Source organism: Felis catus, chromosome X (assembly GCF_018350175.1).
Source record: "Felis catus isolate Fca126 chromosome X, F.catus_Fca126_mat1.0, whole genome shotgun sequence".
Taxonomy (NCBI): domain Eukaryota; kingdom Metazoa; phylum Chordata; class Mammalia; order Carnivora; family Felidae; genus Felis; species Felis catus.
In genome coordinates this window covers 101,011,927-101,037,222 of record NC_058386.1, presented here as the reverse complement: position 1 = coordinate 101,037,222, position 25,296 = coordinate 101,011,927, and the positions used below count along the sequence as shown (strand labels likewise).

Here is a 25,296-nt window from a genome sequence, read left to right as displayed (position 1 = left end):
TTTTCTTCCTTGGAGACTCTGGGCAGCAGTTGCGCAGAAAGAGCGGTGAGCAAGGAGCCAGACAACCTGGGTTCCAATCTAAGTAGTTGAGTAGCCTTAGACAAGCCTTGAAATCTTCCTGTGCCTTACTTTCTACTTTTGTAAAATATCAGTGTTGGACTAAGATCCCTTCCAACTCTAAAATGTTATAGTTCTAAGATGGCCGTCTGTAACAGTTCTATTGAACTGGTTTTAAGAAATGTGAAGTAAAAAAAGAGAAGAAAGAAACACTATAGCAACCTCCAGTCTTACAAGAGTACATTTCTATGCGTCATTAGCCATCCGAGGCATAGTGGGACAGACCTAGGGACAGAATTCGATTTGAAAGCAAAGTAGTAGATTATTAAAATCGGATAGGCAGGTTTTTACAGAGCTTTGATTGACATTTTTCTTTTTTTTGGAGGTGGAGGGGGCTGTTTTAGTTTCAGCAATAACCACTCCCCCTCTTCCCGAAAACAATTAAGTGTATTAAGGAGTTAATATAATGAAACTGAAAGTTAGACTGAATTTTGCTTTACTCACAGAATATCCTGGGGAGGTGACTAGGGCAGCAAAGATCGGAAAGAATTACTAGCTAATTTCCTCTCCCGGAAGCTCTCCGGTTCCTATTCTTTCTGCTTCACAAGCCCCCGGCAGACACACTCCACCCAGCTCCGTACCTGCCACAAGCATCAGATTCGGGGGGTGGGGAGAGGGCGGTCCCTTTGATAATTAAAAAAAAAAAAAAAAGTTCTTTGACTCGATTTACCTTAGGGGTCACAGGGGTTGGGAGGGCACCGACCGGCCCGAAGCCACACACCCACCCACGCCTTCCTTCGGCGCTCCCGGGAACCTGGGCAAGGAGCCGCGGCTGGGCCACCCGCGCCGCGCAAGGGCGGCCTTCCCGCCCTCCCCCGCAGCGCGGGGCCCGCGGGGAGGGGAGGGGGAGGAGGAGGAGGAGAAGTAGGAACCCGTACGGGCAGTACCCACCGCGCCAGGAGAGTCAACCCGGATCGCCCGCGGCGCCTAGCGCGGTCCGGAGGGGAGGGTCCTGGAGAAGGGGCGGCCCGAGCCCCAATCTGGAAATGCCAACTCCGCTCGGCGGCCGGGCCCCAGCCTAGAAGGAAACGGAAGTCCCTTCGTCTCCCTCAGGCGCACCCACCAGCCCGCCCATCTCCCGGAGGAGCCCCGAGTCGGGGAACCCGAGGCGCGTCCGCGACAGGGCCTCAAAGAGACACCGGCCACGGTCCGACGGTCTCACAGCCCCGGCCGCCCCACTGGGCCCCCTCGCAGGCTTCTTTTTGCTGCCCCCGCTGGGAGGCCAGCCCCCCGCCCTGCAAGGCCCCTCCTTCTTCGCCCTCCGCCATTTTCGAACTTACCCTTCGGGCCCCGAAGTCCCTCGAAGAGCGCTGAGCCCTCCCGGGGCGCAGCCAAGGTCCCGCCACTTCCCTGGGCCGGAGCGGGGCTGCCAGGACAATCGTGGCCCTCTTCCCCCCCCCCCCAACCCCCACCCCCCCCCCAGCTGGAAGCCCGAACCTGACCTGGCCGTCGCGCCTGCGCAGTGGGCACGTCGCAGTCCCCGCCCCCCGCTCAAGCGTTTCCTCTTTAGCCTCGGGGTGTTTTTTCCCACGGCTTTTACCTGCTGGGCTCTAGCGTTGAGCAGCAGGTGAATTGGGGTAAAAGGATGAAAAGAGAGCGAACGAGTTTTCTTACTATAGACCAGGCACTGTGATAGGCTTGTGACGTGTTCTTTGTTGTGATTTTGGCAACCCTGTAAGATAGGCACTCTCTTATTAAGTCCATTTTACAGACGAAATTGACATCCAGAGAGAATTAACTACCTCCACTAGCACGCAGCTAGTAAGTGAGGGAACTGAGGTTGGAATACGGTCTGTATTCAGGGCGCATGGTTCAGTCGGTTAAGCATCCGACCTCGGCTCAGGTCGTGATCTCATGGTTTTGTGAGTTTGAGCCTCACGTCGGGCTCTGTGCTGACAGCTCAGCCTGGAGCCTGCCTCGAATTTTGTGTGTGTGTGTGTGTCTCTCTCTCTCTCTCTCTCTCTCTCTCTCTCGGATTTTGTCTCTCTCTCTCTCTGTCTCTCTCTGTCTCTCTCTCTCTCTCTCTCTCCTGCTTGCACTCTGTCTCTCACGCGCTGTCTCTCAAAAATATGAAAATGAAGAGCCTGGAGGCTGCTTCAGATTCTGGTCTCCCTTTCTCTGCTTCTCGCCCTCTCTCACTGTCTCTCAAGGGTAAATAAATGTTAAAAGATTTTTCTTTTAAATATATGGTTTGCGTCCTAGATGGCAAGGGTAAAAGGCAAAAAGAATTGAAGACACAGTCCGGACAGGAAGGGGAATGGGAGATTAAGGAAGAGTAAATGAATAGGGAAGAAGCAGAAGGCAGGGAAACAGGAAATCTGGTACATAAAATGCTGATCTATCTTGGATTTATTTCAGATATGCTGTAAGATTGTCAAACAGACAAATGATTTTTTGTTTCACAAACTTGGGCTCCCTTATATGTTAGCATAGTGAGATGAGAGGTTCTGAATGAGAATGTTTCATTGTAAGGGGAAGGTTATAATTATCACCTGCCACCTGAAATCATGCTGCCCTTCTTGAGAAGGGAACTTGGAGGGAGGAGAAGAGAGGAGAGACTTCTTTTTGGTTTTTAGGCTTTTGCTAAATATTAGCCCCTCTGATCCTCTCTTACTGTCATGGCTCTGGGAATCTCACATCTTACATATTTTGTAATAGCAATTGCAAGAAAATAGTTATCTCATTTATTTTTTTTAATGTTTATTTATTCTTGAGAGAGAGAGGAAGACAGAATCCCTAGCAGACTCTGCAGTCATCACAGAGCCCAGTGCGGGACTGGAATTCACAAACCGTGAGATTGCGTCCTGAGTGGAAATCAAGAGTCCACCGCTTAACCGACTGAGCTTAACCGACTGAGCCACCCAGGCACCATAGTTATCTCATTTAATTCTCACAGCAATCTTATGAAATATGTATCTATCATTATTTCCATCTCACAGATGAAAACACTGAGGTTTAGAGAGATTAGGTGGCTTGCCCAAGTTTGTGAAACAAATTATCAGCACAGAGCCCGATGTGGGGCTCGAACTCATAAACTATGAGATCATGACCTGAGCTGAAACCAAGAGTTGGACGCTTAACCAACCGAGCCACCCAGGTGCCCCCAATAGCTAAATTTTAGAGTAATTTGTTACCCGACAGTAAATAATTAATACAAAGGCTCTACACAATCACGGTCCTTCTTACCTTTATGTCTTCATTTCCTATTCTTTTCCCTTAATCCTTAGGTTGTCCTGCCTCAGGGTCTTTGCACTTGTTCACTCTGCCTGGAACACTTCCCCCAGATATCTCCATGGCTTGTTCTTCACCTCCTTCAAGCCTTTGCTTAATTGTCGCCTTCTCAATAAAGCCTACCATGACCACCATATTTGAAATTACAACTTCTCTCATAGCACTCTCAATGTCCTTTCTCTATTCTACTTCCTCCCTTCTGCATGGCATCTATCACTTTCTAACATACTATATGGTTATTTTCTTTATGGTGTTTATTTATTGCATGTCTCCTCCTTCCATCCCCTACTATGCTATAAGCTCCAAGAGGACAGGAATTTTTATTTTGTTCACTGATCTATCTATCCCAAGTACTTAGAACAGTGTCTGGCACAGTTAGGTACTCAGAAGATATTTGTTGAATGAGTGAATAAAAATTTCACAAACATGCCAGACCCTTAGGTGAATTGTCAGTTGGGAGATATGAATAGCAAAGGCAGATACATCTGGAGTATGGTATTTAGGTTTTATACAAAGGGACACATAGAGGTGTGAAGTTAGAGAAACACAATCTAGGGGTGCCTGGGTGACTCAGTTGGTTAAGTGTCCGACTTCTGCTCAGATCATGATCTCACAGTTCATGAGTTCAAGCCCCACATTGGGCTCTCTGCTGTCAGCACAGAGCCCACTTCGGATCCTGTCTCCCTCTCTCTCTGCCTCTCCCCACTTGCCCTCATTCTTCCTCTCTGTCAAAAATAAATAAACATTGGGGTGCCTGGGTGGCTCATTTGGTTGAGGGCTGACTTTGGCTCAAGTAATGATCTCATGGCTCCGGCGTGTGAATTCGACCCCCTGTGTCAGGCTCTGTGCTGACAGCTCAGAGCCTGGAGACCGTTTCCAATTCTGTGTGTCCCTCTCTCTCTCTCTTGCACTCTGTCTCTGTCTCTCTCTCTCAAAAATAAAATAAACATTAAAACCTTAAAAAAACATTAAAAAAAACGAAAAACACAATCTATAGAGAGGTTGATGTTTTGTTGTAATTATTTTTGGTTGAGAAGAAGGAACATTTAGGGAAAGAACAAAAGTATATTAGCATGAACCCTGTGAAACTGCCAATGTTCAACAATTGCCAAGTATCCCAAACAGCAATTTAATACGGAGAAAGGAAAATTGATGGCATAAATACTCAGCAGAAATGAAAAGGAGATGGAATCAAGCATGAGTAGTGGCATTAGCCCTGAGTAGGAAAAAGGATGCGTCCTTAGGGGCTGAAAGCAATGAGATGCGGTAAGCAGAGACAAATTTTGGGGGTAGCCACCACACACCTCAATGGCAGCTGGATTCTGGGGAAACTAAAATGTGTAGTTATCTGCGGAGAAGAACAGCCAAGGTTTAGCACTATAACACTTTTTTGCAAAGGCAGTTTAAGTGAAAGCCCAACTAAATAAAGAACAGAGTTGTTCCGAGTGAAGGAAGGTGGGCTGAGCCCTGACGTGTGGGCGTTACCCTCGGAGCCATCAGTTTCATGTACCTTCTTCTGGCAGGCAGGGGTACACACCTGCATAGGATTACCCTTGACTCATCACAGAACAGCCTCTGTGAAGGTCAGTCGTGCTGAACAGTGTCTATCAGCAGCACCTGCCCTGCAGTCTTCTGACTTTTGCTCGGGTGACCGGATCGCTAGCCTCTCACCGCCTCCTTGCTGCCAGAAAGACTGCGGCTGTAATTTCCTGTCTTTGAGCAGTCATAGAGACGCCTGGCCTTATCTCGCGCCAGCAAAACTTGCATCTCCAGCCAGCCCTCCCTTTTTTCCTTTGCCTTTATCTTCCAGGACTCAGTCATTCAGAAGTGACTTGCCTGTTTGTGGTAGAGATAGAAGAGTGCGCTCTCAACTTAAGCTAATGGAAAATTCCACCTGGGCTTTCTATATACGAATCTATTCCTATGGTTATACACAGTGTATTCGCTCTGCAAAAACCCAACAACAATATCAAGGTCAGGATGTTGTCATGGTGTGTCTGGAGTAGGGTGGAGATACATGTTACTGGAGTTGAGGTCCAGGAGAGAGGCTGGCATGTTGGAGGGATCGTCGCCCAGGATGGTTGTGGAATTTGTGTTTAGGGAGGAAGACTATGAACAAAAGGCTACAGATGTCAACGGATGCAAGGAAGTGTCCTGAATATACATAGATAATAATTGTTAGCATTTACTGAGTGTTTACCATATGCCAGGCACTGTCTTAAGTGCTTGGCTTAGTTTGTCTCTCATAATCCTCTCAGTAACCCTATAAGCTAAGTGTTCTTTGTTATTTTTATTCGTCTTGACTCAGAACCTGAGATGGTGCCTGGTATATGGTAGGTACTCAAGCCAGATCAGGTCACTCCTCCACCTTAAACCCTGCGATGGCTTCTCACTTGGTAGAGGCAAGCACTGGGAGATGTGGGAGTCTAGAGAAGAGCTTCAGACGGCGGAGAGTGGATGAGAGCTGGCTCTACACGGGACTTCAGTCTTGAAGGACAACCGAGAGTTAGCTAGGTGACACAGCGGGAGAAAGTCATTCTAATCAGGCATGGTAGCATGTGCTAACTCATGGAAGTGGAGCAAAACAGCGTGTAGTTGGAGAATGGCAGTTAACGCCTTATGGCCAGACCGTACCTGCTAGTATTTATTGAGTGTTTTTTATGTTCACACTGTGTTAAATGCATTACACAGATGACCACATTTAATCATCATGCAACTCTAGGAAGGTAATGTTACTATCCTCATTTGACAGGTAAGAAAACTGGGGACAGAAAGGTTAGGCGGTCCAAGGTCTCAAAACTAGTAAGGCGGAGGTGTGGGTAGGTGGTGATATGGGGATGGATGGAGCCTGACAGAGAGCTGAGGCTCTAGAGAGGTAGTCAGGGCCCAGATGAAATCCTTGTGTATTAGTCTACTTTAGCTGCCATAACAAAATACCACAGACTGGGTGACTCACACACCAGAAATTTATTTTCTCATGGTTCTGGAGGCTGCAAGTCTGAGATCGAGGTGTTGGCAGGGTCACCGTTCTTTCGAGGTCTGTCCTCTTGGCTTGCAGATGGCTGTCTTCTCTGTGTGTCTAAATTTAAGTGGTCTTTCCTCTTGTTGTGTCCGTATCCTAATCTCCTCTCCTTGATGAAGACAGCTGTCATATTGGATTAGGGCACACCCTTATCACCTCATTTTAACTTAATTTCCTCTTCAAAGGCCTTATCTGCAACTACAGTCACATTCTGAGGTACTGTGGATTGGGACTTCCACGTGAATTTGGGGGAGGGTATGATCTAGTCCATAAAACCTTGCGTGGCACATTCGATCATTTGGCCTCTATCATATAAGGCAGTGGTTCCCAAACCTGATGGTGACCCAGAATCACCAGAATCACCAGAATCACCTTTGTGATGCTACTCATTCTTGGATACTCCCCCCCCCCACACCCCCCCCCCCCCCCGGTGGCTGTGTGATTCAGAGTCAGTAAAACTAGGTTATGTTTTGGGGAAATGTAAAGCTTCCCCACAGTCTCCAGCTCATTCTGGTGCTGTGTCTATCTGGGCTATGTTTTGGGGAAATCAATTCCAGGTTGATTTCAGATAGAAATGTGAAAGGCAAAACTTCAACATTTTTAAAGAAAATACAAGAGAGTACAATTTCATCATAGGGTAGAAAATGATTTCTTAGACTAGTGGTGTTCATGCTTTTTGCTCTTATGTCTCTAGAAGAATTTTGAAAAATTATGGATCCACTTTCACATGTTTCATGTGACATAAAAAGGTTTTCATTATAAGTTAAAATAATTACAAAGGATGTAATTTCCAGTATATTATAAAGATTGCATTTTTTTAAATTTATTTTTGAGACAGAGAGAGACAGAGCATGAATGGGGGAGGGCCGGAGAGAGAGGGAGACACAGAATCGGAAGCAGGCTCCAGGCTCTGAGCCATCAGCCCAGAGCCCGACGCGGGGCTCGAACTCACGGACCGCGAGATCGTGACCTGAGCTGAAGTCGGCCGCTTAACCGACTGAGCCACCCAGGCACCCCAAAGATTGCATTTTTTAAAGGAATTTCTATACCCAACGTGGGGCTTGAACTCACATCCCTGAGATCAAGAGCCTCACACTCCACCGACTGAGCCAGCCAGGTGCCCCTCCAATGTATTATAAATGTTGGCATAAAAACCAAATCTATCATTAGTTTAACTGAATTTTAAATACCATAGTGATTTGGTACCCACTGTCATCCACTTGAAAATTAAAGGAAAAAGCTCTTCTGTAGGAGCCAGAAAATTTATATCTATTTTTGTCTTTAATTCATTTATCCATTCCACTTCCACCATAGAATTTTATCTTAATGTGATATATTTTATACTTTAAAGTCTTTTATTGATCACCCTATCATATTTCTTTGCAGCAGAACAATGAATATAAAACATTTTTTCAAGGAAATGTCCTATCGACATATTTTTAGCTATTAAAACATTTCTCTAGATTGAGTTATTCATGAATTGGTATAAAATTGCTCAAAACATAAATATTTTATACATTGATAAGTGAATGGAAAACTTAAAAAGTCAAATGTTATTAGAAATGCATCCTTGAATGAGCTGGATATTTTCCCCCTCCCGTGTATGGAGGGATGGATACAACCTGTTGCTGGATGAGAGTTTAGGTTCCATTCTATTTCTGTTTTTATCTGATTGGATATGTGCACTGAGAAATTTGCTCACACATATAAGAATATGAAAATATAAATAGTATTGTAATTACATTGTAGTTTAATTATCTGAACTCTTTCTGAGTTCTTTGCCAAAACTCACATGGCGATCCATCAGAAATGTCATTTTATGATCTATTGTCTGGCTACCGGATTAGATTTTCCTTCAAATTTGTTGAAAGCAAAAGATTGGAAACCACCTGACTGGCAAAAGGATTTGTTACTCATTCACTAGAGTCATTCACTTTCTCAGCTTCTAGGAATGATACCCAAAAGGCTTTTTAGATGACTAGTAATTATACTTCTTTACTTTTTCATTGAGGGGTAACTTATTTAATCTGATATACTCAGAAAGGGTTGGGAAAATAAAAAATACTGTTAATTTGAATATTTGCCAATATCATATTTTAAAATAAATGCTTCTATTTTATCTTGTCCCGTGAATATATTTTCATCAAAAGTTTTTGGAGCTGCTGATGTGAGTTTATTCAGTTTATGGAAAATGCCCCACTGTATAATCTAACTGGCAGTCAGTCCTATTCATCAACAACAAAAGTCAAATACTTATTTTGTTTTAAAAAGTCAGACTTTTGCTTTTCAATTCAAATAAAAACGTGGTAATGCATTCCTTGTAACAACTATCTCATTTCTGAATTCGAATTCTAAGATAGATGAAGCTGAGTCTTGCCATGAATTTGCTGCCTGGATGAAATAAGGCACTGCCAGCTTCAGGATTTCTTACCAAAGCTCTCATTGCTTTCTTCTCATGGACCTGTCTCTCAGAAGCACAAAAAGACGCAAGAATTTGACTAGCAGAGGCTTCCTCAGCATCAGTAGGTTTTAAACAAGTAGAGAAATTGATTGAATTGTACACACATGTCCATATCCTTGACACCTGGATTCTACAATTAGTATTTTACTATGTTCCCTTTAATACCCTTTTCCATCTACCTGTCCCTCTATCCATTGTCAGGGAGGAAGACCTTACTCTGCCCTCTAGTCTTTCTAAGTGGACTTAGAATCAAATTGTCATGAGACAGATTGACAGGAGAAAACCAAATTGAATAGACGTACATATGGTAAATCTACACTCGACAGAGATTCCAAAGACAGTGGGGTGACATGAAGCTTACGTGAACTAAGGAGAGGGTAGGGGCTGAAGATGCAAAGGGGAGAAGGCCATTAGCAGGAAGGTGAAAGGAGATGTTTGGAAAAACAAGGGCATTCTATTATGCAGGTAAGTTGCTTAGGTAAAGGGAGTCTCTGTTGATAGCTCTTTTCCTGGTAGAGGCTCCCCTTTCCAATGTAAAATTAGGCAGTTTTGGCGGAGGCAGAGAGCTTTTCCTGCTTCTCCTGGATTTTGGTTACTTTTAACTTGAAATAATCTTTATGCCAAAGTGGCCCATCTTGGGGCAGCCTGCTCTGGGCCCCTATACCACACATCAACGCATCGTATGTGTTTATGCATCTTAAAGTAAGTTTCAGACATTAGTACACTTCACTCCCGAAAACTTTAACATGCATGTTATTTACCCTCGTGTTCTTTCGTTTGAAACAATCTTCATTCTCACCCGGAAGCGACCACTATTCTGATTGTTTTCTCTGGGAATTCATTTTCCCTGTTCTATAATTTAATGTACAGTATGTACACTTCAAACGTTTTTCTTCTTTTTTTAAAATTTAAATCCAAGTTAACATATAGTGTAATCATGATTTCAGGAATAGAATTTAGAGATTCATCACTTACCTATAACCCCCAGTGCTCATCCCAACAAGTGCCCTCCTCAATGCCCATCACCCATGTGGCCCATCCCATCCCTCACCCACCTCCCTCCAGCAACCCTCAGCTTGTTCTCTGTATTTAAGACTCTCTTATGGTTTGTCTCCCTATTTTTATCTTATTTTTCCTTCCTTTCCCCCGTGTTCCTCTGTTGTGTTTCTTAAATTCCACATAGGAGTGAAATCATGTGATATTTGTCTTTCTCTGACTTATTTCATTTGGATAACGCACTCTAGTTCTACCAGTATGTACACTTTTAACACCAATGTATTGATTTGCTCCCTTGTTTGGCTCACCAGAGGTTTCATACTTAGCGGAATGAACAATACTAAGATTCAGACTGGGGAAAAGGGATACAGGCATTTGTGAAAGGAAAGGTGGAAAAGGAGACCCAGAATGAAGCCACCACACAGGCATTCTGAAATATTTCACTTTTGGGGTGCCTGGGTGGCTCAGTCGGTTAAGCGTCCGACTTCGGCTCAGGTCATGAATTCGCAGTTTGTGAGTTCAAGCCCCGCGTCAGGCTCTGTGCTGACAGCTCTGAGCCTGGAGCCTGCTTCGGATTCTGTGTCTCCCTCTCTCTCTGCCCCTCCTTTGCTCGCACTCTGTCTCTCTGTGTCTCTCAATAATAAATAAACGTTAAAAAAATTTTAAAAAAGAAATATTTCACTTTTAGGAAAGAATAGATATGAAAATGGAGGATCTTCAAAGCTGTCCATACTTGTAAACACCTTAAAAGTCTTCACATACCTTCAGGGAATATGTACCCTAGACCGAAGATCGCTGTCCTGGATAGGGTGCATAAAGTATGACTGTAAAACAAAACAATGAGTAAATTTGACTGTGTTAAAAATGAAAACCTCTGCAGAAGAATAAACACCATAAACAAAGAGAAGAGACAAGATATTTACATCATGTAAGAGATATGCGATGAGCATGCAGAATAAAAAGAGCTGCTTCTTAAAGAAAAGCAGATTAAAGACAAACAGCTTAACAGAAAAATTAACTAAAGATAGAAGTAGATAATATATACAATAAAACATGCCTCATATGAAATTATGTTCAATTTCACTAGTAATCAGAGACATGCAGATTAAAACAATAAGAACCCAAGAGAGATGAAAATACATGTCCACAAAAAAAACTCGACAAGAATGTTCATAGCAGCCTTATTCATAATAGCCCCAAACTGAAAAGACACCAGAAAAATGGATAAACAAACCGTGGCATATTCATACAATGGAGTTTTACTCAGCAATAAAAAGGAACAAACTAGGGGCGCCTGGGTGGCTCAGTCGGTTGAGCGTCCGACTGCGGCTCAGGTCACGATCTCGCGGTCCGTGAGTTCGAGCCCCGCGTGCTGACAGCCCAGAGCCTGGAGCCTGTTTCAGATTCTATGTCTCCCTCTCTCTCTGCCCCTCCCCGTTCATGCTCTGTCTCTCTCTGTCTCAAAAATAAATAAACGTTAAAAAAAAAAGGAACAAACTAATGATAGAGGCAACAACCTGTATTAATCTCAGAAACATTATGCTGAGTCAAAGCAATTGTCCCCCCAAAGAGTACATACTGTATCTAGAAGAGACAAAACTAATCTATCATGGAAAAAAAATCAAAACAGTGGTTACCAGGTGGAAGTGAGAGCAGGGGTTGAACTGGAGGGGAAATAGGGAACTTTTAAAGGGGGGGTGGTAATGTTCTATATTTTTACAGAGGTTTACATTACACAAGTGTGTATGCATTTGTTAGAACTCTGAATAGATAGTCCTGTGTATATATTTTACCTTAAAAATTTGTAAGCGAATGTTTAACTCTTGTAGACGATATGTATGCCGAAGTGTTTAGAGGTGAAGTTTATTTTTATTTTATTATTTTTTTAACATTTATTTATTTTTGAGACAGAGAGAGAGCATGAACGGGGGGGAGGGTCAGAGAGAGAGGGAGACACAGAATCAGAAGCAGGCTCCAGGCTCTGAGCTGTCAGCACAGAGCCCTACGCGGGGCTCAAACTCATGAACCACGAGATCATGACCTAAGCGGAAGTCGGACACTTAACCGACTGAGCCACCCAGGCGCCCCTAGAGGTGAAGTTTAAAGATGTTTTTAATTTACTTGGAAATACATACCAGAATATGATGAATTCAATTATGGATGGAGGGATGGACAGATACGTGATCAAACAAATATGACAAAATGCTCATAAAGCCACCGACTGAATTCACTGCACAATTTTTTAAACTTCACTGTATGTTTTTTTAATTAAAAATTTTTTTTAAACGTTTATTCATTTTTGAGAGACAGAGAGAGACACAGTGTGAGCAGGGGAGGGGCAGAGGGAGGGGAACAGAAGATCCGAAGTGGGGTCTGCCCTGACAGCAGCAAGCCTGACGCAGGGTGAGGTCATGACCGGAGCCCAAGTGGAATGCTCAACCGAGGGAGCCACCCAGGCGCCCCACCCTTTATCAATTGTTAGCAGGTTGCCACATTTGCTTTATCTCTCCATGTGTAAATATACACTTTTTCCCTGAATCATTTGAGAGTAAATCGCATGTAATCCCTGAATACTTCAGCGTCCATTTCCTAAAGGAAAAGGATTCTTCTACCCAACCACAATACATTGATCCCGCTCAAGACGTTTTAACATTTGTTACCATGTTATTGTCTGATTTATAATCTAGATTCAAATATCTCTAATTATTGTAATAATGAGCTTTAGAAGTGTTTAGAACTGCATCTAGAATCCACTGAAGTGTCACAGATTGTATATAGTTGTCACTTCATTCAGTAAAGCTCCGCAGCCTTTTTTTGTGCCTTTCCGGACATGGACTTTTTTGAAGAGCCCAGGCAAATTGCTTTGTGGGATGTCCTTACATTTGCATTTGCAACATTTAAAAGGAAGAGGAACCAATCGGTTTCTAGGCCCCTCACTTAGTGTCAGAAACGGCAACAGCTTCCACTAGGTGGAAGGATGGAGACCTTGTCAATGGAATCAGCTGTAGCCTCAACCCATCGTGCTTGTGCTTCGGATGCAATCACAGCTTGGTTGTGTGGAGGGGCTCAAGGCTTGTCAAGCTTACACGTGAGACGAGTCAAGGCCAAGGCCTGAGTGATTTGGCTGGGAAAGATACAGTGAGCGACTTCTAGACTTAGACATTTTATTACTTAAGCAGATAGCAAAAAGAGGAAAAAGCCTAAGGTGCCTGCTCCCCAAGATCCTTGTTCCACACACTAAAAAGGACAACCCCGAAACAACAGTGTTTCAACATTGCTAAGGAGCCCATTCTGGGCTGCCACTGAGGGGTTTTATAGTCTGCAGCTCTATTCTGAAGACACAGGACAGAAAGCTTCCTATGCTGTCAGAACCGGGGAGGTGATGAGAAACGGTCTCATGACAGCCTCCCAGGGAAGATAGGGAGATGAGTGGGAGATGACCTCATAGTAGTTCCTTACGGAACTCCAGTGCTCTTGTGTTTCAGGAGGATCACAAGGCATTCTGCCAAAACTCAGAGATAGTTCAAGCCTTTGCCTGTGTGGAAATGTGTAATGTCACCATGGAAGAGCCATTTCCATGATAAGGCTATTTCTCTGTTGACAATGGATAGAAACAGTAGCAGCCGTGGCCTTGGGTGAATGCAAAGACTCAGGCCTCTCTCGCGTGATGTGGCATTGACCTGGATCGATCATGATTTGGAGGAAGTCTAAGTTCAGATCTTTTAGGTAACTGGCTATATTAGATTAGTTCCTAGAACCCTTATGTTGTCCTAGAAATCGATTCACTTCCCTTCGCCACACTCTGCTAAGGGAGAGAAGGGATTAGTGGTAGTTCACAAGTTTGGCTTCTATGTTAATTGCAGTATGCTCTACTTTTAATTTTTATTATTTTGTCCTTTCTAGAGTGTAGGCTCCATTTTCTCAATGAATTCTTTGGGTTTTCTTTAGAAATTCCTGAGTGAAGCTCTCTTTCTATGTTAAGGAAAGAGCTCTTAACTGGTGGTTGGGACTAAATAACAGTTGCAGCTAGATTTCTGTCCAGAGAGAGCACACCAAGTCAATAGTTCTACTTCAGGATGGTGTCTGAACAAGGCCCGTTCCTGTTCGGGTATGCTGCATGTTACAAGACATTAGAAAAAATTAAGACTAACATTCAAAAAGCCAATAACCCACGGGAAGCCTGTGGACTATTTTAAACATACCGTATTGGAAACCTGAAAAAAAAATGTATGCCAATGATCAAAAATACTAGGCACTTGGGAAATAAAATATGCTGCTTGGTTAGTTGGCAAAGTCAAAGGGGCTATTGTAAGGGGGAAAAAGGCATCTTTCAAAAAATGGAAATATAGCTTCTAATGAGGAGTCTGGAAAATATGGCAGCTCAGATACAAAGTAGAAATTACATGGGCTAAAAAAGAATGGGGAGTTCTTTGCCAGGGACTCTAAAACCCCTCTCTGAAATATATCCAGGAGAAAGCCAGCTAGAGAATCAGTGGGATTACAAGGATTAAAAAGGGATTTGACGTGTGGCAGGAGCCTGGGAGGTGGGGGTTTCAGGTTGCTGGTGCCTTAAATGGGAGGGCTTTTGCAAAGCTTTGGGTGAGGCCCTGGTGGAGAGGTGACTAAGAAAGTTTTATCTTTCTCTCTCTCTCAGTGTCTTCTTTCTACCTCCTACTTCCTTCTCTCCCTGCCCTTTTCCTGAATCTGCTTTGCTTTGCTCCTGAATGTCCCTTATCTGCTTCTCCCTGACTGGATCTTGGTCATTTCCAAATTGTGGTGCCTAAGGAGTGGGCAGGATGCTAGAGTGTGGGTTCGCTCTGTAGGCACACATGTTCTCACCTAATATTGGTAGTAAGAGTTGTCTGCACCTAAGTAGCTCTGATCAAGACTCAGGGAGGGGCGAATAGTCTCACCAAGGTCCTTTGCTTCTTCCTCTGGTGTTTGGAGAGGTTAGACAACCTGGTCACCCTTGGCCTAGTAGGGTTTAGCTAGGGGAGGCTGACACCTGGTGGTTACACTTGGGAGGTGCAGAGGAGTTCTTAGTAGCCCCACCCCTTTACCATTTACTCACCATTTATTGAGCTATTAGCATGATATGAATCATCTCATTTAAAACACACAACAACCCTCTGAAGTATCATTATTTTAACTTGACATATGAATTATTTGTGTTAAATCTTTATGAACCGATTTAAGCAATGGGGTAAGGGATTATTATTATTTTTTTCTTTACTCGGCTCCTGCGACAGTACCTACCACATGGTAGGTTCTCAGGAAATATTTGTTGAAATAATATTTTTTACTTATCAACATCATGAAACTTCAAGAGGACAGTATCTTTATAATAGAATTGATGTGAATACAGTGCCACCAAGCCAGATAAGCCTAGACTCAGTCTGTTGCAACTCTGGCTTAAATGCTCTTTCCTAGAAGTCTCTCCATCTCAGATACTTGGAGACCAAGTCTGCTGCTGGGAATATTTCAAATCTATTGAAACTCTACTCACCTGCAATCATCGTACACTCTATCGTGGACCTCACAAGGCTGAGTTTCTGTTCAAATGCAGCCATTTCATATTGAGAAACCACCAGAAAACTACAAGTTTCATTCAGCTGGGGCTGTTCAAATGCTGTTTTCTTAGACTCCTCTACCCAGACATTAGGTGCCCAAGATGGATTCTTGTTGATAGGAACACTGAAGATGTCTGGGACGATGGCCGATTTGTTAGAGAATCGAGTGGCAACATTCGGTGAATGACAGAGAGAAAGAGAGGGAGAGAGACTGACTAACCAGTAGGTTGTTAGATGACCACAATGAAGAAGAGAAAACGAATAGATGGGATGAACCTCAAGGAAGCAATGTCGGAAGAGTTATGGCCTGGAAGTAGTGATGAAATAGTAGGAAAATGCCAACCCTCTCTCTAGGTCCTGTGATATATGGAAATGCAGGGGAAGTGGTGCGTTGAGGGGGGAACCATGTTTCATTTAAGGTCACAAAATGAGAGAGTTTCCGTAGAAGAGTTTGCCTATCTTTGAGAATTGTCTAGGGCCAAATAGAAAGGTTTGGGAGGGAGAAGTGCAGTGGGAGTTTGGGTGGGTGAGAAAGCACAGAGCGGTGTGGAGACCAAAGGAAGAGAGGGGATAGATGGTCAGAGGAGGCTTCATCTCAGTGGCCAAAATGATAGAATATAAAGAAGGGTGGTATTAGCTTTCCTCAAAGCTAAGGCAGGCTGAGGCCCTCAGTTATGGTGGGAGACTGGGACATTTGGAGTCATTATTTTAAAACTCATCAGGGAGGATTCAAGTGGAAATGGGGGTTGCAGAGATAAAACCAAAGCCATAGGAGTGAATAACCTTGGCAGGTAGAAAAGATAGGGAGCAGAAGGTGAGTGGCGCCTTGAAAAGGCTGAAGAGTCCAAGACTACACATTGGCAGACCCCATGTGAGAAAGAAGAGTGTTTTTAGAGGTCAGTACGCTGCCCCACAAGAAAGGCTATGCTCTTAGCCCCACAAACTTTATTGAGCTCCTGGTCTTCTGATGTCAACATCTTTTGGAAGACAGCTTTCTGAAACTTCTTGGCAGGCTCTTCATACTTCCTTTTCAAAGTTCTTGTTGATCTTCATGGAATTGATTAAGGTCTGTGCTCCTTGAGAACATGGATTAACATGTTTATCTCTCAGATGCCCCTCTATTTCTGTCTCTGCCTATTTGACTGTTTTCATGATGGGAGTAAAAGAAGTAAAGCACTTGAGGATCCAGAGAGATTTTGAGGTGGCAGAGAGGGAAATTGAGGAAATGCATGTTGATGTTCTCATTGTTTCCTGTACAATGGAATGCATGGTCATGGGCTGAAGGTGAGGGGGGTAATTCTTATCTCATATGGTTGTAAGCATGAAGCAAGATAGCAGATGTGAAGCATTTAGCACAATGTGTAGTTTGATGAATTGGAGTTTTATTATTTTTTTAAAGTGTATATATATATTTTTTTAGTAACCTCTACACCCAACTTGGGGCTCGAACTCACAACCCCAAGATCAAGAGTCCCATGCTCTTCCAACTGAGCCAGACACATGCCGCTACATTGGAGTTTTAAAGAGCTCTCTTTGGAGGAGTCAAAGTCCCGGCTGGGCATAGAAATAGTCAAGGAGGGGCACCTGGGTGGCTCAGTTGGTTAAGCATCCGACTTCAGCTCAGGTCATGATCCCACGGTTCGTGAGTTCGAGCCCCCCATCAGGATCTCTGCTGTCAACACGGAGCCTGCTTCAGATCCCTTGTCCCCCTCTGTCTCTGCCTCTCTCCCGCTCTCTCTCAAAAATAAATAAACATTTAAAAAAGAAAGAAAAAAGAACTAGTCAAGAAAACTGACAAGGGTTGGGCAAAGTTCAATAAGTGGGGAAATGGTATGGAACTGGGTAGGTGGTGTGCAGCTAAGCAGCACTTGGCAATGGAGGAGTGAACAGACAGGAGCTGGGATCTAAGCAGAGACAGACCAGCAAGCAACTAAAGGTCAAAGAATAAACTGAGGTTCCATCACATGGTATAACCTGAAGCAGTAGGTTTTAAGTGAAGCATAGATCCTGGGAAGCCATTTGCTAGCCAGGGCGTTGGCGTAGACCCAAAGACTATACCTTTCCTGAGATGAACTTTAAGGGCCATTTATTATGACCCATTATGGAGGCTAGAGAGCCCGACTTTGTATTTTTATCTCTGCAACCACTAGCCGGTATGATTGAGAGGGTTTCCTTAGTAGGTAGAAAGAGGGAATAGAGACGTTGGGATGGGAGAAGGACTAGCAAGAGGAGAAATGAATGGGGACACTTAGTAAAAGGCACATTGCTGGAGTGTTTGGTAATGGGATGAAGCAAAAAGAGGGAGAGTGTTGTGCAGGATAGCGAACAACTAAAAAAGAAGGGGAAGCAATGGAATAATAATGCTATGGTTTCCCTCCGCCAAATATAGTACCTAGGACCCCAATATGTAAAGGACAGAGACTGAATTCTAAATAATAACATAATAAATCTCTAAAATATGAAGTGAACTTATTTATAAAAACGTATTAACACTGGACTAACAAAATTACTAAAATGAAAAAACTGAGTAAGCAGGATTGATGCAAAGCATTTCCCCAGTAACGTTTTAAGTTCTTTGTCTCTCGGAATAAAAGATGTTGCTGGGCTTTATTTTATTTTTTAAAGATTTTATTTTCAAGTAATCTCTACACCCAACGTGGGGCTTGACCTCACGACCCTGAGATCATGAGTTGTATGCTCTACCAACTGAGCCAGCCAGGCGCCCCTGTTGCTGTGCTTTAAATCAGGAGGAAATTTTAAAATTCACTTGTTATACTGTAAAAAAATATCTTCGTCCTATTTTCAATAGGTACTGCTAACATCCACTGGTAGTATTTTAACAGTCGCTGTTGCTTGACAAATATGGATGTTTGATGAAATCCAATCGGCTAAATTATACTCACTTGTCCAAAGAGGAGCATTCTAGGGAAATAAAAAGAAATCCTCAGCATGTAAGCAGCATCTATACAAAAAGGAAGGGAATAGGAACAAGGTGTATTAGTTTCCTGCGACTGCTGTAACAAATTACCCCAACCTGGGTCACTTAAAACAACAGACATTTACACTGTCACAGTTCTGGAGGCTGGAAGTCTGAAATCGAGGTGTCAGCAGGACCTTGCTCCCTTCAAAGGCTCTAAGGAAGATTCCTTCCTTGCCTCTCCTTAGCTTTCATTGGTTGCCGACAATCCTTGGCGTTCCTTGCCTTGTAGACACATCAGTCCAATTTCTATCTGTCTTCACATGGCATTCTCCTTTCTGTGCATCTCTGTGTGTCTGTGTCCCAAATTTCCTTTTCTTATAAAGACACCAGTCATATTGGATTTAGTGCTGGCCCTAACCCAGTATGGCTTTATCTAAACTTGATGACGTCTGCAAAGACCCTATTTCCAAATAAGGCCACATGCACAGGTTGTGAAGGGGCGTGAATTTGGGAGACACTATTCAACCTAGCACAAAGGGGAAATGTACTCCCTCAAGAGCTGGTGTTACCAGGACAGAAAGTGTACTCCGAGTTTCTGAGACTACCACTGGGGATGGCAGAGGGGTGACTGGTAGAGAAACTAAAGAAGAAAGGCAGAATTAATGATGATGGTGAAAGCAAAGGTCTTCACTACTTGTTCGTTATCCAGATTTCTCAGTATCTGGGTAGAATGGATGTCTGGGGGGCTCCCTGGCCTGCAGATTGAAGCTATTAATGTGACCTATGTGGTCAGAGTAAAGTATTGTGTATAGAAACCAGTGTTGCTTCGGAATGAGCCTTCTGGAGCGCCTGGGTGGCTCAGTCGGTTGAAGCGTCCGACTTCGGCTCAGGTCATGATCTCACAGCTCGTGAGTTCGAGCCCCGCGTCGGGCTCTGTGCTGACACTTGGAACCTGGAGCCTGCTTCAGAATCTGTGTCTCCCCCTCTCTCTGCCCCTCCCCTTGTCATGCTCTGTCTCTGTCTCTGACCTTCTCTCTCTCTGTCTCAAAAACAAAAGAAAGAAACATTAAAAAAACTAAAAAAAAAAAAAAAATGAGCCTTCTGTATGGAGGAGTGAGTTAGGCTGTTCCAACAGAAATTCAGGGTATGGAAACGGGCAGCTCAGTCATACTGCTGATGGGATGTGTAGCACCCACCCAGACAGGGACCCATATCCCACCACCATTCAGCATATTAGAATTTGGCCCCTTCCTGGAGCTGGGTCCATAGCTACACCAATGCTAAAAAGCAAGGTCCACCTTCACCTAAACTCAAACCAAGGTTCACATATATAATACCATTTAAACTCTTTAGAACCAGCCTCGCCCTATGTCTCACCACTAGTCAATACATTGCCAGACAGCCCATGTAGCGTCCCTAGCACTACTCATCAAGCCGAAGTGAAAGCTCATACACTGGCCACTCCATGTACACATCTCACCTCTAAACACGTGGGGACAGCCATATCTCCCGAGAGCCTACAGCCATTCCAGTCTCCAACATAGCTTGACAGAGTCCTGCTCAGATCAGTGCTCGTTGCTCATTCCCACACAGTCCTCAGCAAGTCAGGAGATAGCTCTTATCTGAGAACTGGGATGCTACTCACACATCTTCAAAGTTTTCCATGAGATTGCAAGAACGAACATTGTTAAAATGTCTGTACCCAAACCAGTCCGCACATTTAAATGTTTATTTATTTATTTTTGAGAGAGAGCGAGGGAGAGGCAGAGAAAGAGGAAGACAGAAGCTCCAAAGCAGGCTCAGGAATGAGAGTGCAGAGCCTGATGCGGGGCTTGAACTCACGCGCCGTGAGATCATGACCTGAGTTGAAGTCAAGACGCTTAACCGACTGAACCACTCAGGCGCCCCAGCAGTCTACACATTTAAGGCAATCCCTACCAAAATATCATCAGCGTTTTCCACAGAGCTAGAACAAACAATCCTAAAATGTGTATGAAACCACAAAAGACCCCGAATAGCCAAAGCAATCCTAAAAACGAAAAGCAAAGCCGGAGATATCACGATTCTAGGTGTTAAGCTATATTACAAAGGTGGAGTCATCAAGACAGTATGGCACAAGAACAAAAACAGACATAGAGATCAGTGGAATAAGAAGAGAAAACCCAGAAATGGACCCACAACTGTATGGTCAACTGATCTTCGGCAAAGCAGGAAAGAATTTCCAATGGAAAAAAAGACAGTTTCTTCAACAAATCGTGTTGGGAAAACTGGACAGGAACATGCAGAACGTGCAGAATGAGTCTGGACCACTTTCTTACACCATATGCAAAAATAAATTCAAAATGGATGAAAAACCTAAATGTGAGACAAGAAACCATCAAAATCCTAGAGGAGAACACAGACAGCAACTTCTTGGGCCTCAGCTGGAGCAACTTCTTTCTGGACACATTGCTGGCGTCAAGGGAAACAAAAGCAAAAATGAACTATTGGGACCTCATCGAGATAAAATGCTTCTGCACGGGGAAGAAAACAATCAACAAAATTAGACGAGATCAGGCGCATTCAGGGTGGTACGGCCATAGACCAATCAACAAAATTAAAAGGTAGCCTACAGAATGGGAGAAGATAATTGCAAATGATATATCTGATAAAGGGTAGTATCCGAAGTCTACAAAGAACTTACCAAACACAACACCTAAAAAACAAAGAATCCAGTTAAGAAATGGGCAGAAGACATGAATAGACATTTTTCCAAAGAAGACATCCAGATGGCTGACAGACACATGAAAAGATGTTCAACATCACTCATCATCAGGGAAATACAAATCAAAATCACAATGAGATATCACCTCACACCTGTCAGAATGGCTAAAATTAACAACAGGTGTCAGTGAGGATGCAGAGAAGGGGGGATGTTACTCTTGTGCTCTTGGTGGGAATGCAAACTGGTGCAGCCACTTTTGAAAACAGTATTGAGGTTCCTCATAATGTTTAAAATAGAACTACCCAATAATCTAGCAATTGTACTACTAGGTATTTACCCAAAGGATACAAAAATACAGATTTGAAGGGATACAGGCATTCTGATATTTAGAGCAGCATTATCAACAATAACCAAGCTATGGAAAGAACCCAAATGTCCATCGACTGATGAATAGATAAAGAAGATGTGGTATATATACACACACACATATATATGGCAATGGAATATTACTCAGCCATCAAAAAGAATGAAATCTTGCCATTTGCAATGACATGGATGGAGCTAAGCAAAATAAGTCAGTCAGAGAAAGACAAATACCATATGATTTCACTCACATGTGGAATTTTAGAAACAAAACAGATGAACCTATGGGGGGGAGAGAAAAGAGGGAAAAAGACCACAAGAGACTCTTAAAGATAGAGAACAAACTGAGGGCTGATGGAACAAGGTGTGTGGGGGATGAGCTAGATGGGTGATGGGTTTCAGGAGGGCACTTTTTATGATGAGCACTGGGTGTTGTATGTAAGGGAGGAATCACTGAATTCTACTTCTGAAACCAATATTGCACTGTATGTTAACTCACTAGAATTTAAAAAAAAAATTGAAAAAAATTAAATTTTCCATGAAATAGTCCTGTACCAGACCAGAACCCATACTCATATCAGTGTGTAGCACACCAGTGGACAGATTTGAACCCAGAGAAGAACAAGAACCATAGCTCACTAGCAAGTCTATACACATACTTGCTTTAGCATGTCACGGGAAGGTTAGCACAAAGACCAAGACTTACCTGTACTTCCTCGAGATCTCTCTATTCTACAGAATGTACAAAGCCAAGACCAGAGAACACACTTATCCCGTTATTCATTAAACCATCGGAGCTCCACACCCAGAACAATAATCCAGAGTTATTCCATCACTCATCACCCTAGGAGACTTTCCCTAACAGGACAAGGGTCTATATCGCAGATCACTTCTTAGCAAACCAAGAGAAAAAGCCTTGTACAGAAAAGGGATAATATATACCACCATTGAACACCATACCAGAAAGTCCTTGTTGACCAAGATCGATAACTATGTTCGCACTTAGCTCATCAGGCAACAGCCCTCACTTGGATAAGATCCTATACCTATCATCATAAATATCAAAAGCGCAATCGAAACTAGACCATCAAACTCCCATACCACCACTTAGCAAAGTGGGAGCATTCATACAGGCGGACCTAGACATCTATTCATCAAAGAAGGAATGAGCCCCTGTGAAGAACCACGCCGTTACTTGGCCATACCCCACCACACCACCATAGAGCCCATCTCAGAGGAGCCTGTATTGTCTTACCAAACCACGTGGCCCGCTATGAGACAGCGTCAACCTAGAACACAACCCTCACCCGTGCCACCCCTCCACACACCAGAAGACCAGAAGACGTTCTCTTCCCAGACCACACTTTGTGGTCACGCCAGACCTGGGCACACCGGGACAAGGCCTCCACAAAGACAAACGCTTAAGCCTAGATCATCGCTCAGCCCATATGGAGAGCCCCACTCCTCAGCTACCACCAGGTCTAGGGCACATACCTTCATCTCCTCTTGGCACCATTGGTGCCTAATCCTTCCCAGACAAAGGTCAGCATCCACTGCACCACTGTGCACCCTAAGAGGCAGCATTTGCCCAGGGAAAGGTCATTTCTTTTTATTTTTTATTTTTTTAATGTTTATTCATTTTTGAAAGACAGAGAGAGAGAGCACAAGCAGGGGTGGAGCGGGGGGGGGGGGGGTTGGGACACAGAATCCGAAGTAGGCTCCAGGCTCCAAGCTGTCAGCACAGAGCCCGACGCGGGGCTCGAACTCACCAACCGTGAGATCATGACCCGAGCCGAAGTCGGATGCTCAACCGACTGAGCCACCCAGGCGCCACGGGAAAGGTCATTTCTTTCTCCCTGTATCAGTGCTTCACACATGAAGAGATAGTCCAGACCGAACTGGGGCCTATACCACCACGTGATGAACGAACAGACAGCCTCAGCCAAACACAGAGCTCGTGAACACATCGCTGCTCAGCAAGTCACTGGACAGTTGGGGTCATCAGACCACTGATCTCTGTATGGAACATAGTCTGTCCAGGTCGGGGCTTGGATAGGCGACCGCTTGGTACAGATGATGCAACCTCAGAGGGCATAGGACTAAGTCCACACACCCCCATTTGACACACCGGGAACCATCAGAACATGAGTCAGACCTGAGCCATTGCTCAGGATACTAGGAGAAGGGCCTCCCCAATCAGACCTGGACACAGATCCCTGCCCGGTGCTCAGCACACCGTGACACGGACACAGCCTTAAGCCATACCCCATCCCACCACTTGCTCAGCAGAACAGAGTGTGATGCTGGCTCCAGCACCAGCTGAAACAACTGCCTGCAGGACAGTATCTTCCCTGTTCCCGTAGCCAGCAAGGCACAGGACAGTCCTCGCAGAGGATCTGTCCGCTTGCCATCCCCTCGGAAAAGGAACTCGGTGTTCTTAGCTGCTCACGAGAGTGGAAGAGAGACTTGGTTCAACCTGGGACCTCAGTCTTACCCCCTGGCAGCATGTCTGGACCCAGCCTCCATCCAGAACCCTCTCTTGTATCTCTTCGTTCTTCTTCACTCCTCTTCTACTGGGTCCTTCCCCACAGCCCCTCTTGTAACCTACTGAGTCTCTCTCTTCCATCGAAAACACCAAAGCCAGCTCTGTCTCCTTCTCTTTCTATTCACGTCAGAGCCAAGCTTTTAGAAGAGCATTCCGTAGCCCTGCCTCCACCTCCCCACTTCCCATTCATTCTTCCACCCCTGTAAGCTGGCCTCTGCCATCATGCCTCGGCTGTGCAACCCTCTCCTGAAGTCACCCGTTACTACATCCAAAGTTTGCTTGTCCAGCCTCACCTCCTGGACCTGGTTGGGGGATCAGACACTGGGTTCCAACTTTCTGCATGAAACTCTCCCCTCCCTCATGTCTTTGGATTCTATTTTCGCATCCCCCTATCTTTCCACATGCCCCTCATGCCGTCCCATGTCCCTGGTGAATGCTGTACTCCCCCAGTGTCCCCTTTGCACAACTTCCAGGTGAACTGTGAGTCTCCTCTTCGGTGACCCCTCCCCAGGAAGCTCTGGCTGATCCCACCCACGGTACCTGGACTTGCCTCTCTAGCACAATGTGACCTTGCATTCTGGGGGGGTACATCTCTCCCCTTTTAGAGCTTAGATCCTCACAGGCAGGAACCTCCCGTCACTCACCTCTGAATCCCCTGTTCAGGGTGCAGAACCTGGTCCCGAACCAGCGCTTGATAAAAGTGTGTGCCTCTGGAGCTGGAGGCCTGTGTGTTTGGAAGCAAGGGGGAGGCTAGGACCCGTGTGCAGGATCCTGCATGTTGCTGGGGTGTGGGGGGGAGCTGCTGCAGAAGGTGGGAGGGGCCGTCCAATCAGGCCCGCTCCCAGCAAGTGGCAGCAAGGGCCACCTCTAATAACCCCCATTAAGGGCTCAGTAAATGCGTGTTGAATCAGCTGAGAGGCGTCTGCACAGACTTAGCCATCATGAGAGGTGTGAAGAGCCCTTGAATTCCCGCTGTTAGTAAAGATAATTTGGCAGGCAGAAGAGAGGGAGGTTGCATGAGCGGCTTGTAGAGAGAAGCGCCCAGCTGCAACAGAACATGAAGTAGTGGCCCTACAGTTTCAGGTCAAGTGCAGGGCTCTGAGGGCTTCTGGGAAGTGAGGGGAGCCGGGCCCCTTCCCGTACACAGAGTCAGAGCGCTCTCCGTAGTAATGGCTGGAACACATCCACACTCTGACGGTGATCCCATCGTAGAGGCGAGGGGTGGCTTCCAGGGTGACCAGCCGGCTCAACTGTCCTGGGACTGGGTGATTTCCAGAGAAGCAACACTTTCGGTTTGCAAGCCGGGACAGAGCCCCAGGCAAACTGGGACAGTCAATCACCCTTGGTGGCAGTGGAAGGAGTATCAG

The 25,296-nt window shown here is 44.7% G+C and overlaps 1 protein-coding gene and 1 long non-coding RNA gene across 4 annotated transcripts in view; both read right to left on the bottom strand.

Moving 5' to 3' along the window:
* The window catches only part of LOC101090594 (X-linked inhibitor of apoptosis), a 50,001-nt gene extending 48,866 nt beyond the window's left edge, over nt 1–1,135 (bottom strand). The window contains exon 1 of one of the 3 annotated variants that reach the window (XM_011279458.4): nt 1,009–1,135. The gene's annotated coding sequence lies outside the window, so the exon portion shown is untranslated. Of the gene's footprint in view, nt 1–561; nt 718–787; nt 920–1,008 lie in introns of those variants that run through there. The other 2 variants (XM_045050459.1, XM_045050458.1) reach the window with 2 other exon arrangements.
* A 5,037-nt stretch (nt 1,136–6,172) lies between these two features.
* On the bottom strand, nt 6,173–18,485 carry LOC109496598. The gene is made up of 3 exons (XR_002739824.2): nt 18,301–18,485; nt 10,590–10,651; nt 6,173–6,493 (listed from the first exon to the last, which is right to left on the bottom strand). It is a non-coding gene; the product is annotated as an uncharacterized LOC109496598 (long non-coding RNA).
* Between the last annotated feature and the right edge of the window lie 6,811 nt (nt 18,486–25,296).